We start from the raw sequence: 11,974 nt of genomic DNA on the forward strand, positions 1-11,974 counted from the left end.
AATCAAATTAAAGAGACTAGGAGAGAGGAGATTAGTTCACAACAGGGGGATGGGAACAAGTGCAGAGAGACAGAGGGGTGTAAGATCAGGGTAGAAGCAAAAAGTAGTAAGGTGAAAAGTAAAAGTGGCAGGCCGGCAAATCCAGGGCAAAAATCAAAAAGGGCCACTTTTCAACATAATTGATTAAGGGCTAGGAGTGTTGTAAAAGCAAGCCTGAAGGCTTTGTGTGTCAATGCAAGGAGCATTCGTAACAAGGTGGATGAATTAAAAGTGCAGATTGTTATTAATGAATATGATATAGTTGGGATCACAGAGACATGGCTCCAGGGTGACCAAGGATGGGAGCTCAACATTCAGGGATGTTCAATATTCAGGAGGGATGGACATGAAAGAAAAGGAGGTGGGGTAGCATTGCTGGTTAGAGAGGAGATTAATGTAATAGAAAGGAAGGACATTAGCTGGGAGGATGTGGAATCGATATGCATAACACAATGGGGCAGAAAACGCTGGTGGGAGTTGTGTACAGGCCATCAAACAGTAGTAGTGAGGTTGGGGATGGCATTAAACAGGAAATTAGAAATGCGTGAAATAAAGGAACAGCAGTTATAATGGGTGACTTCAATCTACATATAGATTGGGTGAACCAAATTGGTAAGGGTGCTGAGGAAGAGGATTTCTTGGAATGTATGCGGGATGGTTTTTTGAACCATCATGTCAAGGAACCAACTAGAGAGCAGGGTATTCTAGACTGGGTATTCAGCAATGAGGAAGGGTTAATTAGCAATCTTGTCAAGAGTGCCCCCTTGGGTAAGAGTGACCATAATATGGTGGAATTCTTCATTAAGATGGAGAGTGACATAGTTAATTCAGAAACAAAGGCTCTGAACTTAAAGAAGGGTAACTTTGAAGGTATGAGACGTGAATTAGCTAAGATAGTCTGGCAAATGATACTTAAAGGGTTGATGGTGGATATGCAATGGCAAGCATTTAAAGATTGTATGGATGAACTACAACAATTGTTCATCCCAGTTTTGCAAAAGAATAAATCAGGGAAGGTGGTGCACCCGTGGCTGACAAGGGAAATTAGGGATAGTATCAATTCTAAAGAAGAAGCATTCAAATTAGCCAGAAAAAGCAGCTCACCTGAGGACTGGGAGAAATTCAGAGTCCAGCAGAGGAGGACAAAGGGCTTAATTAGGAAAGGGAAAAAAGGTTATGAGAGAAAACTGGCAGGGAACATAAAAAGTGACTGTAAAAGCATTTATAGATATGTGAAAAGAAAAAGATTGGTTAAGACAAATGTAGGTCCCGTACAGACAGAAACAGGTGAGTTGATTATGGGGAACAAGTTTATGGCAGACCAATTGAATAACTACTTTGGTTCTGTCTTCACTAAGGAGGACATAAATAATCTTCCAGAAATAGTAGGGGACAGAGGGTCCAGTGAGATGGAGGAACTGAGCGAAATACTTGTTAGTAGGGAAGTGGTGTTAGGTAAATTGAAGGGATTAAAGGCAGATAAATCCCCAGGGTCAGATGGTCTGCATCCCAGAGTACTTAAGGAAGTAGCCCAAGGAATAGTGGATGCATTAGTGATAATTTTTCAAAACTCTTTAGATTCTGGACTAGATCCTGAGGATTGGAGGGTGACTAATGTAAACCCGCTTTTTAAAAAAGCAGGGAGAGGGAAACCGGGGAATTATAGACCAGTTAGCCTAACATCGGTGGTGGGGAAAATGCTAGAGTCAGTTATCAAAGATGTGATAACAGCACATATGGAAAGCAGTGAAATCATCGGACAAAGTCAGCATGGATTTGTGAAAGGAAAATCATGTCTGACGAATCTCATAGAATTTTTTGAGGATGTAACTAGTAGAGGGATAGGGGAGAACCAGTGGATGTGGTATATTTGGATTTTCAAAAGGCTTTTGACAAGGTCCCACACAGGAGATTAGTGTTCAAACTTAAAGCACACGGTATTGGGGGTAAAGTATTGATGTGGGTTGAGAATTGGTTGGCAGACAGGAAGTGAAGAGTGGGAATAAACGGGACCTTTTCAGAATGGCAGGCAGTGACTAGTGAGGTACTGCAAGGCTCAGTGCTGGGACCCCAGTTGCTTACAATATATATTAATGACTTAGATGAGGGAATTAAATGCAGCATCTCCAAGATTGCGGATGACACGAAGCTGGGCGGCAGTGTTAGCTGTGAGGAGAATGCTAAGAGGATGCAGGGTGACTTGGATAGCTTAGGTGAATAGGCAAATTCATGGCAGATGTAATTTAATGTGGATAAATGTGAGGTTATCCACTTTGGTGGCAAAAACAGGAAAACAGATTATCTGAATGGCGGCCGATTAGGAAAATGGGAGGTACAACGAGAACTGGGTGTCATTATACACCAGTCATTGAAAGTGGGATGCAGGTACAGCAGGCACTGAAAAAGGCAAATGGTATGCTGGCATTTATAGCAAGAGGATTCGAGTGCAGGAGCAGGGAGGTACTACTGCAGTTGTACAAGGCCTTGGTGAGACCACACCTGGAGTATTGTGTGCAGTTTTGGTCTCCTAATCTGAGGAAAGACATTCTTTCCATAGAGGGAGTACAAAGAAGGTTCACCAGATTGATTCCTGGGATGGCAGGAATTCCATATGATGAAAGACTGGATCGACTAGGCTTATACTCATTGGAATTTAGAAGATTGAGGGGGGATTTTATTGAAACGTATAAAATCCTAAAGGGATTGGACAGGCTAGATGCAGGAAGATTGTTCCCGATGTTGGGTAAGTCCAGAACAAGGGGTCACAGTTTGAGGATAAAGGGGAAGCCTTTTAGGACCGAGATTAGGAAAAACTTCTTCACACAGAGAGTGGTGAATCTGTGGAATTCTCTGCCGCAGGAAACAGTTGAGGCCAGTTCATTGGCCATATTTAAGAGGGAGTTAGATATGGCCCTTGTGGCTAAAGGGATTGGGGGTATGGAGGGAAGGCTGGTACGGGGTTCTGACTTGGATGATCAGCCATGATCATACTGAATGGCGGTGCAGGCTCGAAAGGCCGAATGGCCTACTCCTGCACCTATTTTCTATGTTTCTATCAACCCACTCTTGTGGGCATAGAAGAATTCCAGGCCTCATCTGCGACAAACTGAAGCTGTCAGCTTTTCCAGTCCCTCTCTCTCTCTTCAGACTGGCCGACCGCCTGCCTGCAGATCGCTCTCTCTCTCTTATGGTTAAATCCACAGTCTGTGACTGACGTCATAGTCCCGCCTCCTCACTCCGGCGCTCTTAAAGACACAGTCACAGTCCGACCGCAGGCTCGCAGCAGCCGCAACACAACTTCCCGACTTTTCAACTCAGTGCTTCAACTAATAAAGACAACCACACCATTTGCCTTCTTAACCACCCGATCAATCTGTGCAGTCTCTTTCAGGGAGCGATGAACTTGGAGTCTAAGATCCCTCTGATCATCAACACTGTTCAGGGTTTTGCATTTAACAGTGTACCGTCTCATACATTCGACCTACCGAGCTGTCAAGATGATCATCACTAATCAAGTCTCAATGAGATTTCGCAGGTCCCGTTGAATTTATTCCCAAGTGCACAAGTACGGGAAGGTACAGGTACAGAGAAACACTGACTTGTGGCAACATCACAGGCAAGTATATTCACATAACACACAGAACACAAATTATACGATTTTCTGTCAGTAACAATCTATAAATATGTTTTATGCCATTAACCGTATATAAAATACAGTACATTCTGTCATGATCAATATTAAAATGTGCAATAACAGAATTGAAAATGTTGAATGTAGTCCCTATTTCCATTCCTCCTGTAGTCCACAACCAGCTCCTTTGTTTTTGTGACATCGAGGGAGAGGTTGTTTTCTTGGCACCACTGTGTCGGGGTGATGACTTCTTCTCTGTAGGCTGCATCGTTATTATTTGAGATTAGGCCAGTCAGTGTAGTATCGCCAGCAAATTTAATTAGCAGATTGGAGCTGTGGGTGGCGACACAGTCATGGGTCTACAGAGAGAAAAGGAGGGGGCCAAGGAGACAGCCCTGTGAGGTATGTGTGCTGAGGGTCAGAGAGACAGAGGTGAGGGAGCCCACTCTTACCACCTGCCGGTGATCTGACAGGAAGTCCAGGATCCAGCTACTCAAGGCAGGGTGAAGGCCGAGGTCTCTGAGCTTCTTGTCAATACTTCACGCTTTCGTATGGCTACTGCTCTGCCCATGACTGCAAGGAATTTCAGAGAACTCTGGAGAGCAGAGAACATTAGAGAAACAAACCTCCCCTCCATGGACTCTTCCTACACTTCCCCTGCGTCGGAAAAGCAGGCCATGTACTCAAGATCCTCACAACCCGGACATTCTTGCTGCAAACCCGCTCCCCCATCGGGGAAGAGATACAAAAGCCTTAAAGCGCATACCACCAGGCTCAAGGACGGCTTCCTGTCTGCGGTTATAAGCCAAATGAATGGTCTCCAGTACGATAAAATGGACTCCACCTCACAATGCAACTCGATGTGACCCTGCACCATATGTCTATCTGCACTGCACTTTCTCTGCAGCCATAATGCTTTGTTACAGTTATTGTTTTGTCGTATATCAGCTCAATGTACTGTCATAATGTATAGATCTGTGCGGATGGTACGTCGGGCAAGATTTTCACTGTAGCTCAGTACGTGATAAAAATAAACAAATTCCCCATTTTAATTGTGTGGAAATATTAGACAGACTGAGCTTCTGCTTTGGAACCTCAGAAGGAAACTTTTATTGAACTATTGTCATTTCTGAGGAATGCAAATAAATAGAAAAGGCTTCAATCTCGCATTACGATCTGCGGTAACTGGGATCAGGTGACTGGTGTTGGGTCTCCCATACCGATAATCAGAATCAGGTTTAATAGAACCTGCATATGTCCTGAAATCCGTTGTCTCTGCGGCAGCAGTAGAACCTAATTCGTAACAATAGATTTCAGCAACTACGAGTTACACTAATATACATAGTCATAGTCATAGTCATAGTCATACTTTATTAATCCGTGGGGAAATTGGTTTTCGTTACAGTTGCTCCATAAATAATAAATAGTAATAGAACCGTAAATAGTTAAATAGTAATATGTAAATTATGCCAGTAAATTATGAAATAAGTCCAGGACCAGCCTATTGGCTCAGGATGTCTGACCCTCCAAGGGAGGAGTTGTAATGTTTGATGGCCACAGGCAGGAATGACTTCCTATGACGCTCAGTGCTGCATCTCGGAGGAATGAGTCTCTGGCTGAACGTACTCCTCTGCCTACCCAGTACATTATGTAGTGGATGGGGGACATTGACCAAGATGGCATGCAACTTAGAGAGCATCCTCTTTTCAGATACCACCGTGAGAGAGTCCAGTTCCATCCCCACAACATCACTGGCCTTACAAATGATGTTGTTGATTCTGTTGGTGTCTGTTACCCTCAGCCTGCTGCCCCAGCACACAACAGCAAACATGATAGCACTGGCCACCACAGACTCATAGAACATCCTCAGCATTGTCAGGTAGATGTTAAAGGACCTCAGTCTCCTCAGGAAATAGAGACGGCTCTGACCCTTCTTGTAGACAGCCTCAGTGTTCTTTGACCAGTCCAGTTTATTGTCAATTCGTATCCCCAGGTATTTGTAATCCTCCACCATGTCCACACTGACCCCCTGGATGGAAACAGAGGTCACCGGTGCCTTAGCTCTCCTCAGGTCTACCACCAGCTCCTTAGTCTTTTTCACATTAAGCAGCAGATAATTCTGCTCACACCATGTGACGAAGTTTCCTACCGTAGCCCTGTACTCAGCCTCATCTCCCTTGCTGATTCATCCAACTATGGCAGAGTCATCCGAAAACTTCTGAAGATGACAAGACTCCATGCAGTAGTTGAAGTCCGAGGTGTAAATGGTGAAGAGAAAGGGAGACAAGACAGTCCCCTGTGGAGCCTCAGTGCTGCTGATCACTCTGTCGGACACACAGTGTTGCAAGCACACGAACTGTGGTCTGCCAGTCAGGTAATCAAGAATCCATGATAGCACGGAAGCATCCATCTGCATCGCTGTCAGCTTCTCCCTCCCAGCAGAGCAGATAAGCAGTGCAAAATTAAAAACAAAAATGTAATACTGTAAACTCTTAATTGTGTGGAAATTCTGGAGCAAAACTGAACTAAACTGTACACATTTATGAGAAGCTCAGAAAAATAGAAAAGGCTAAATTCTCAAAAGAATGGCTCTGTGTTAAATGCTTAACCATCACGGTGACTGAAGGCAGCTGCAGGTTCATGAGGGACAGTTACTGTCAGAATCTGCAGTTTTTGCGGCTGCTCATTGCACCCAGGACTGAACCCTGGTCACTGAGCACTGGGGGGAGTCTGTTCTGCTGATGTTAGCCTTAAACTAGACTGGTGTTTAATATTGTGGATCTGTGAAAGATAAATCAGTTCTGTATCAAATCCCGTGTCTCAGGTACTTACTGTCTATACCACACTCATAATGTACACTAGAGAGGCCACTCGGCCCATCTGGTCCCTGCCCATGTTTCTGTTCCATATCAGTATATCAAAATCTATCCCTGCCGCTCCTCTCTCACTCTCCCTGTGATGACAGGTTGCAGCTAGTCACCACTCCATGGGATAGGAGATTTCCCTTGAATTTCATAGAATCATAGAAATCTACAGCACACTACAGACCCTTTGGCCCACAGTGTTGTGCCGACCGTGTAACTGACTCTAGAAACTGTCTAGAATTACCCTGCCACAGAGCACTCTATTTTCCTAATCTCCATGTACCTATCTAAGAGTCTCTTAAAAGACCCTATTGTATCCACCTCTACCACCGTCGCTGGCAGTGCATTCCACACACACACACACCACACTTCGTTTAAAACACTTAGCTCTGACATCTCTTCTGTACCTAATTCCAAGCAGCTTATCCTATGCCCCCTCATGTTAGCCATTTCAGCCCTGGGAAAAAGCCTCTGGCTATCCACATGACCAATCCCTCTCATTGTCCTATACACCTGCGTGAATTTCCTGCATGCTTTTCTCCAGGCTGAATAAGACGATGAGCACACTGTGGTTTTAACGTTCTTCGGGGCTCTGGTCTAAAGTGGTTAAGCTCCTTCTTCCCTGCGTTTTCAACGTTTTGTGTCATTTTCACTCATTTCAAAGAACTGTGCCTCAGACAGCTGAGTTGTTGCAATACGCCTCTAAAGTCTGACAGCAGACTAGCGAGTGAATATTAGACAATAGAACATAGAATAGTACAGCCCAGTACAGGCCCTTTGGCCCACAATGTTGTGCCGACCCTCAAACCCTGCCTCCCATATAAGCCACCACCTTAGATTCCTCCATATACCTGTCTAGTAGTCTCTTAAACTTCACTAGTGTATCTGCCTCCACCACTGACTCAGGCAGTGCATTCCACGCACCAAGCACTCTCAGAGTAAAAAAACCTACCTCTAATATCCCCCTTGAACTTCCCACCCCTTACCTTGAAGCCATGTCCTCTTGTATTGAGCAGTGGCGCCCTGGGGAAGAGGCGCTGGCTATCCACTCTATCTATTCCTCTTATTATCTTGTACACCTCTATCATGTCTCCTCTCATCCTCCTTCTCTCCAAAGAGTAAAGCCCTAGCTCCCTTAATCTCTGATCATAATGCATACTTTCTAAACCAGGCAGCATCCTGGTAAATCTCCTCTTTTCCCTTTCCAATGCTTCCACATCCTTCCTATACTGAGGTGACCAGAACTGGACACAGTACTCCAAGTGTGGCCTAACCAGAGTTTTATAGAGCTGCATCATTACATTGCGACTCTTAAACTCTATCCCTTGACTTATGAAAGCTAACACCCATAAGCTTTCTTAACTACCCTATCCACCTGTGAAGCAACTTTCAGGGATCTGTGGACATGTATCCTGAGATCCCTCTGCTCCTCCACACTACCAAGTATCCTGCCATTTACTTTGTACTCTGCCTTGGAGATTGTCCTTCGAAAGTGTACCACCTCACACTTCTCCGGGTTGAACTCCATCTGCCACTTCTCAGCCCACTTCTGCATCCTATCAATGTCTCTCTGCAATCTTTGACAATCCTCTACATTATCTACAACACCACCAACCTTTGTGTCATCTGCAAACTTGCCAACCCACCCTTCTACCCCTACATCCAGGTCATTAATAAAAGTCACGAAAAGTAGAGGTCCCAGAACAGATCCTTGTGGGACACCACTAGTCACAATCCTCCAATCTGAATGTACTCCCTCCACCACCAACCTCTGCCTTCTGCAGGCAAGCCAATTCTGAATCCACCTGGCCAAACTTCCCTGGATCTCATGCCTTCTAACTTTCTGAATAAGCCTACCGTGTGGAACCTTGTCAAATGCCTTACTAAAATCCATATAGATCACATCCACTGCACTACCCTCATCTATATGCCTGGTCACCTCCTCAAAGAACTCTATCAGGATTGTTAGACATGGTCTGCCCTTCACAAAACCATGCTGACTATCCCTGATCAGACCATGATTCTCTAAATGCCTATAGATCCTATCTCTAAGAATCTTTTCCAACAGCTTTCCCACCACAGACGTAAGGCTCACTGGTCTATAATTACCCGGACTATCCCTACTACCTTTTTTGAACAAGGGAACAACATTCGTCTCCCTCCAATCCTCTGGTACCATTCCCGTGGACAATGAGGACATAAAGATCCTAGCCAGAGGCTCAGCAATCTCTTCTCTCGCCTCGTGGAGCAGCCTGGGGAATATTCCGTCAGGCCTCGGGGACTTATCTGTCCTAATGTATTTTAACAACTCCAACACATCCTCTCCCTTAATATCAACATGGAGTGTATGGGGTGTCAGGGAGGGGTAGCACCTCTGGTAGGGGAACATGTCGCGTCCTTTTCAGGGCGGTTAGTCCACCTTTGGTCCCCACCTGGCACTCAGCTCTCACCTGTGGCTCCCCGTAGCTGTTTGCATGAGACAGTGGCCACACCCCAGGCAACGGCTTCGACAAACCGGCTAAACCAGGTGAGGGTAGCCGACGGGTCTCAAACCCTCAATGAGATAGGGAGTTGTCTATCCCAGCATGTGAAGACAACTTCTGGCGGATTGAGCAGACGAGACTAATGGAAGGTCCAACGGTCAAGAAGGCGGTCTCTACAAGTGTCGTGGAACGTGTAGAGCAGGACAAGACACAGAAGATGTCCTGGTCATCCACTGCACCTAGTCCTATCTCCAGCCATCTAGACTCTGTCTTGCCACTGGATCCAGATGGGAATTGGGAAGGGAGAGTGAGGCTGACGCTGCACAACTCTCCCTCACTTAAATCCCAATCACGCGCGAGTCTCGACACCATCATATGGTGTCGAGGTCCTCATCGACATCATTGATGGATGAACAACAATATCAACATGCTCCAGAACATCAACCTCACTCGTATTGTCCTCACCAACATCAAGTTCCCTCTCATTGGTGAATATCGAAGAGAAGTATTCATTGAGGACCTCTCTCACTTCCATAGCCTCCAGGCACATCTTCCCACCTTTATCTCTAATCGGTCCTACCTTCACTCCTGTCATCCTTTTTTTCTTCACATAATTAGAGAATGCCTTGGGGTTTTCCTTTACCCTACTCGCCAAGGCCTTCTCATGCCCCCTTCTTGCTCTTCTCAGCCCCTTCTTAAGCTCCTTTCTTGTTTCCCTATATTCCTCAATAGACCCATCTGATCCTTGCTTCCTCAGCCTCATGTATGCTGCCTTCTTCCACCTGACTAGATTTTCCACCTCATTTGTCACCCATGGTTCCTTCACCCTACCATTCTTTATCCTCCTCACCGGGACAAATTTATCCCTAACATCCCGCAAGAGATCTCTAAACATCGACCACATGTCCATTTTCCATGATAATTATAAAGGCCAGGGAGCGGTGGTCACTGTCCCCCAGATGTTCACCCACTGAGAGATCTGTGACCTGACCCAGTTCATTACCTAGTACTAGGTCTAGTATGGCATTCCACCTGGTTGGCCTGTCTACATACTGTGACAGGAATCCATCCTGGACACACTTAACAAATACTGCCCCATCTAAACCCTTGGAACTAATCAGGTGCCAATCAATATTAGGGAAGTTAAAGTCACCCATGATAACAACCCTGTTATTTTTGCACCTTTCCAAAATCTGCCTCCTAATCTGTTCCTCTATATCTCTGCTGCTACCAGGGGGCCTATAGAATACCTGCTCCCTTCCTGTTCCTGACTTCCACCCATATTGACTGAAAAGAGGATCCTGCTACATTACCCACCCTTTCTGTAGCTGTAAAAGAATCCCTGACCAGTAATGCCACCCCTCCTCCCCTTTTTCCGCCCTCTCTATCCCTTTTAAAGCACTGAAATCCAGGAATATTGAGAATCCATTCCTGCCCTGGTGCCAGCCAAGTCTCTGTGATGGCCACTACATCATAATTCCATGTATGTATCCAAGTTCACAGTTCATCACCTTTGTTCCTGATGCTTCTTGCATTGAGGTACACACATTTCAGCCCTTCTACCTTACTGCCTTTACACCATTTATTCTGCTTCTCTTTCCTCAAAGCCTCTCTGTATGTTAGATCTTGCTTTACTCCATGCACTTCTTTCACTGCTCTATCGCTCTGGGTCCCATCCCCCTCGCAAGTTAGTTTAAACCCTCCCGAACCATGCTAGCAAACCTACCTGCAAGGATATTGCTCCCCCTCGAGTTCAGGTGCAACCCATCCAATCTGTACAGGTCCCACCTTCCCCAGAAGAGATCCCAATGATCTAAAAATCTAAAACCCTGCTCCCTGCACCAACTCCTCAGCCACGCATTCAACTGCCATCTCCTCCAATTCTTACCTTCTCTGTCACGTAGCACTGGCAGCAATCCTGAGAACGTCACCCTTGAGGTCCTGTTCTTCAGCCTTCTGCCTAATCCCCGAAAATCACACTTCAGGAACTCATCCCTCTTCATGCCTATGTCGTTGGTCCCAACATGCATCACGACTTCTGGTTGTTTTACCTCTCGTACCAGGATGTTGTGCACCCGGTCAGAGGCATCCCAGACCCTGGCACCCAGGAGGCAACAAACCATGTGGGTGTCCTTCTCACGTCCACAAAGTCTCCTGTCTGCTCCCCTGACTATAGAGTCTCCAATGACGACAGCTCTCCTCTTCTCCGTCCCACCCTTCTGCACCACAGGGTCAGACTCAGTGCCGGAGGCCCTGCCACCGTGGCTCACACCTGGTCGGTCATCCCCGCCAACAGTATCCAGGATGGTAAACTTATTATTCAGGGGAATGGCTACAGGGGTGCTCTGCACTACCTATCTTCGATGCTTTTAGAGTCAGAGTCAGAGTTACCAGCCCAAATCAGGGTTTTGGGGCTCCAGAAAGAGAAAGGACCTAGAGTTTACAAGGAGGAGGAGGAAGAGGAATCAGACCAGCAGGATATGGCTACAAATGAAAGATCAGAAACATTTTGAAACTGTTTGATTGAAAAAAAGGTGGTTAATTTCTGCAAAATACCGGAGGTAATCAATAAATCAGGCCATCAATGTGGAAATGTGGACAACGTTTATGCTGAACCCCTTCAGTATGCCTAGACTGTGTACTCCTATGCTTCATTGCTGCCCGAACTGCAGAGTTCTTCCAGCATTTTGTGTGTATGTGTTTACATTTCCAGCAACAGCAGTATCTCTTGGATGCTGTCCAAGTTGCATGCCATCTTGGACAATGTCTCCCATCCACTACTGCCAGAGACTCATTCCACCGAGATGCAACACAGCGTCTTAGGAAGTCATTCCTGCCTGTGGCCATCAAACTTTACAACTCCTCCCTTGGAGGGTCAGACACCCTGAGTCAATAGGTTGGTCCTGGACTTATTTCCTGGCATAATCTACATATTATTATTTAACTATTTATGATTT

Source organism: Mobula birostris, chromosome 13, assembly GCF_030028105.1.
Source record: "Mobula birostris isolate sMobBir1 chromosome 13, sMobBir1.hap1, whole genome shotgun sequence".
Lineage (NCBI taxonomy): Eukaryota > Metazoa > Chordata > Chondrichthyes > Myliobatiformes > Myliobatidae > Mobula > Mobula birostris.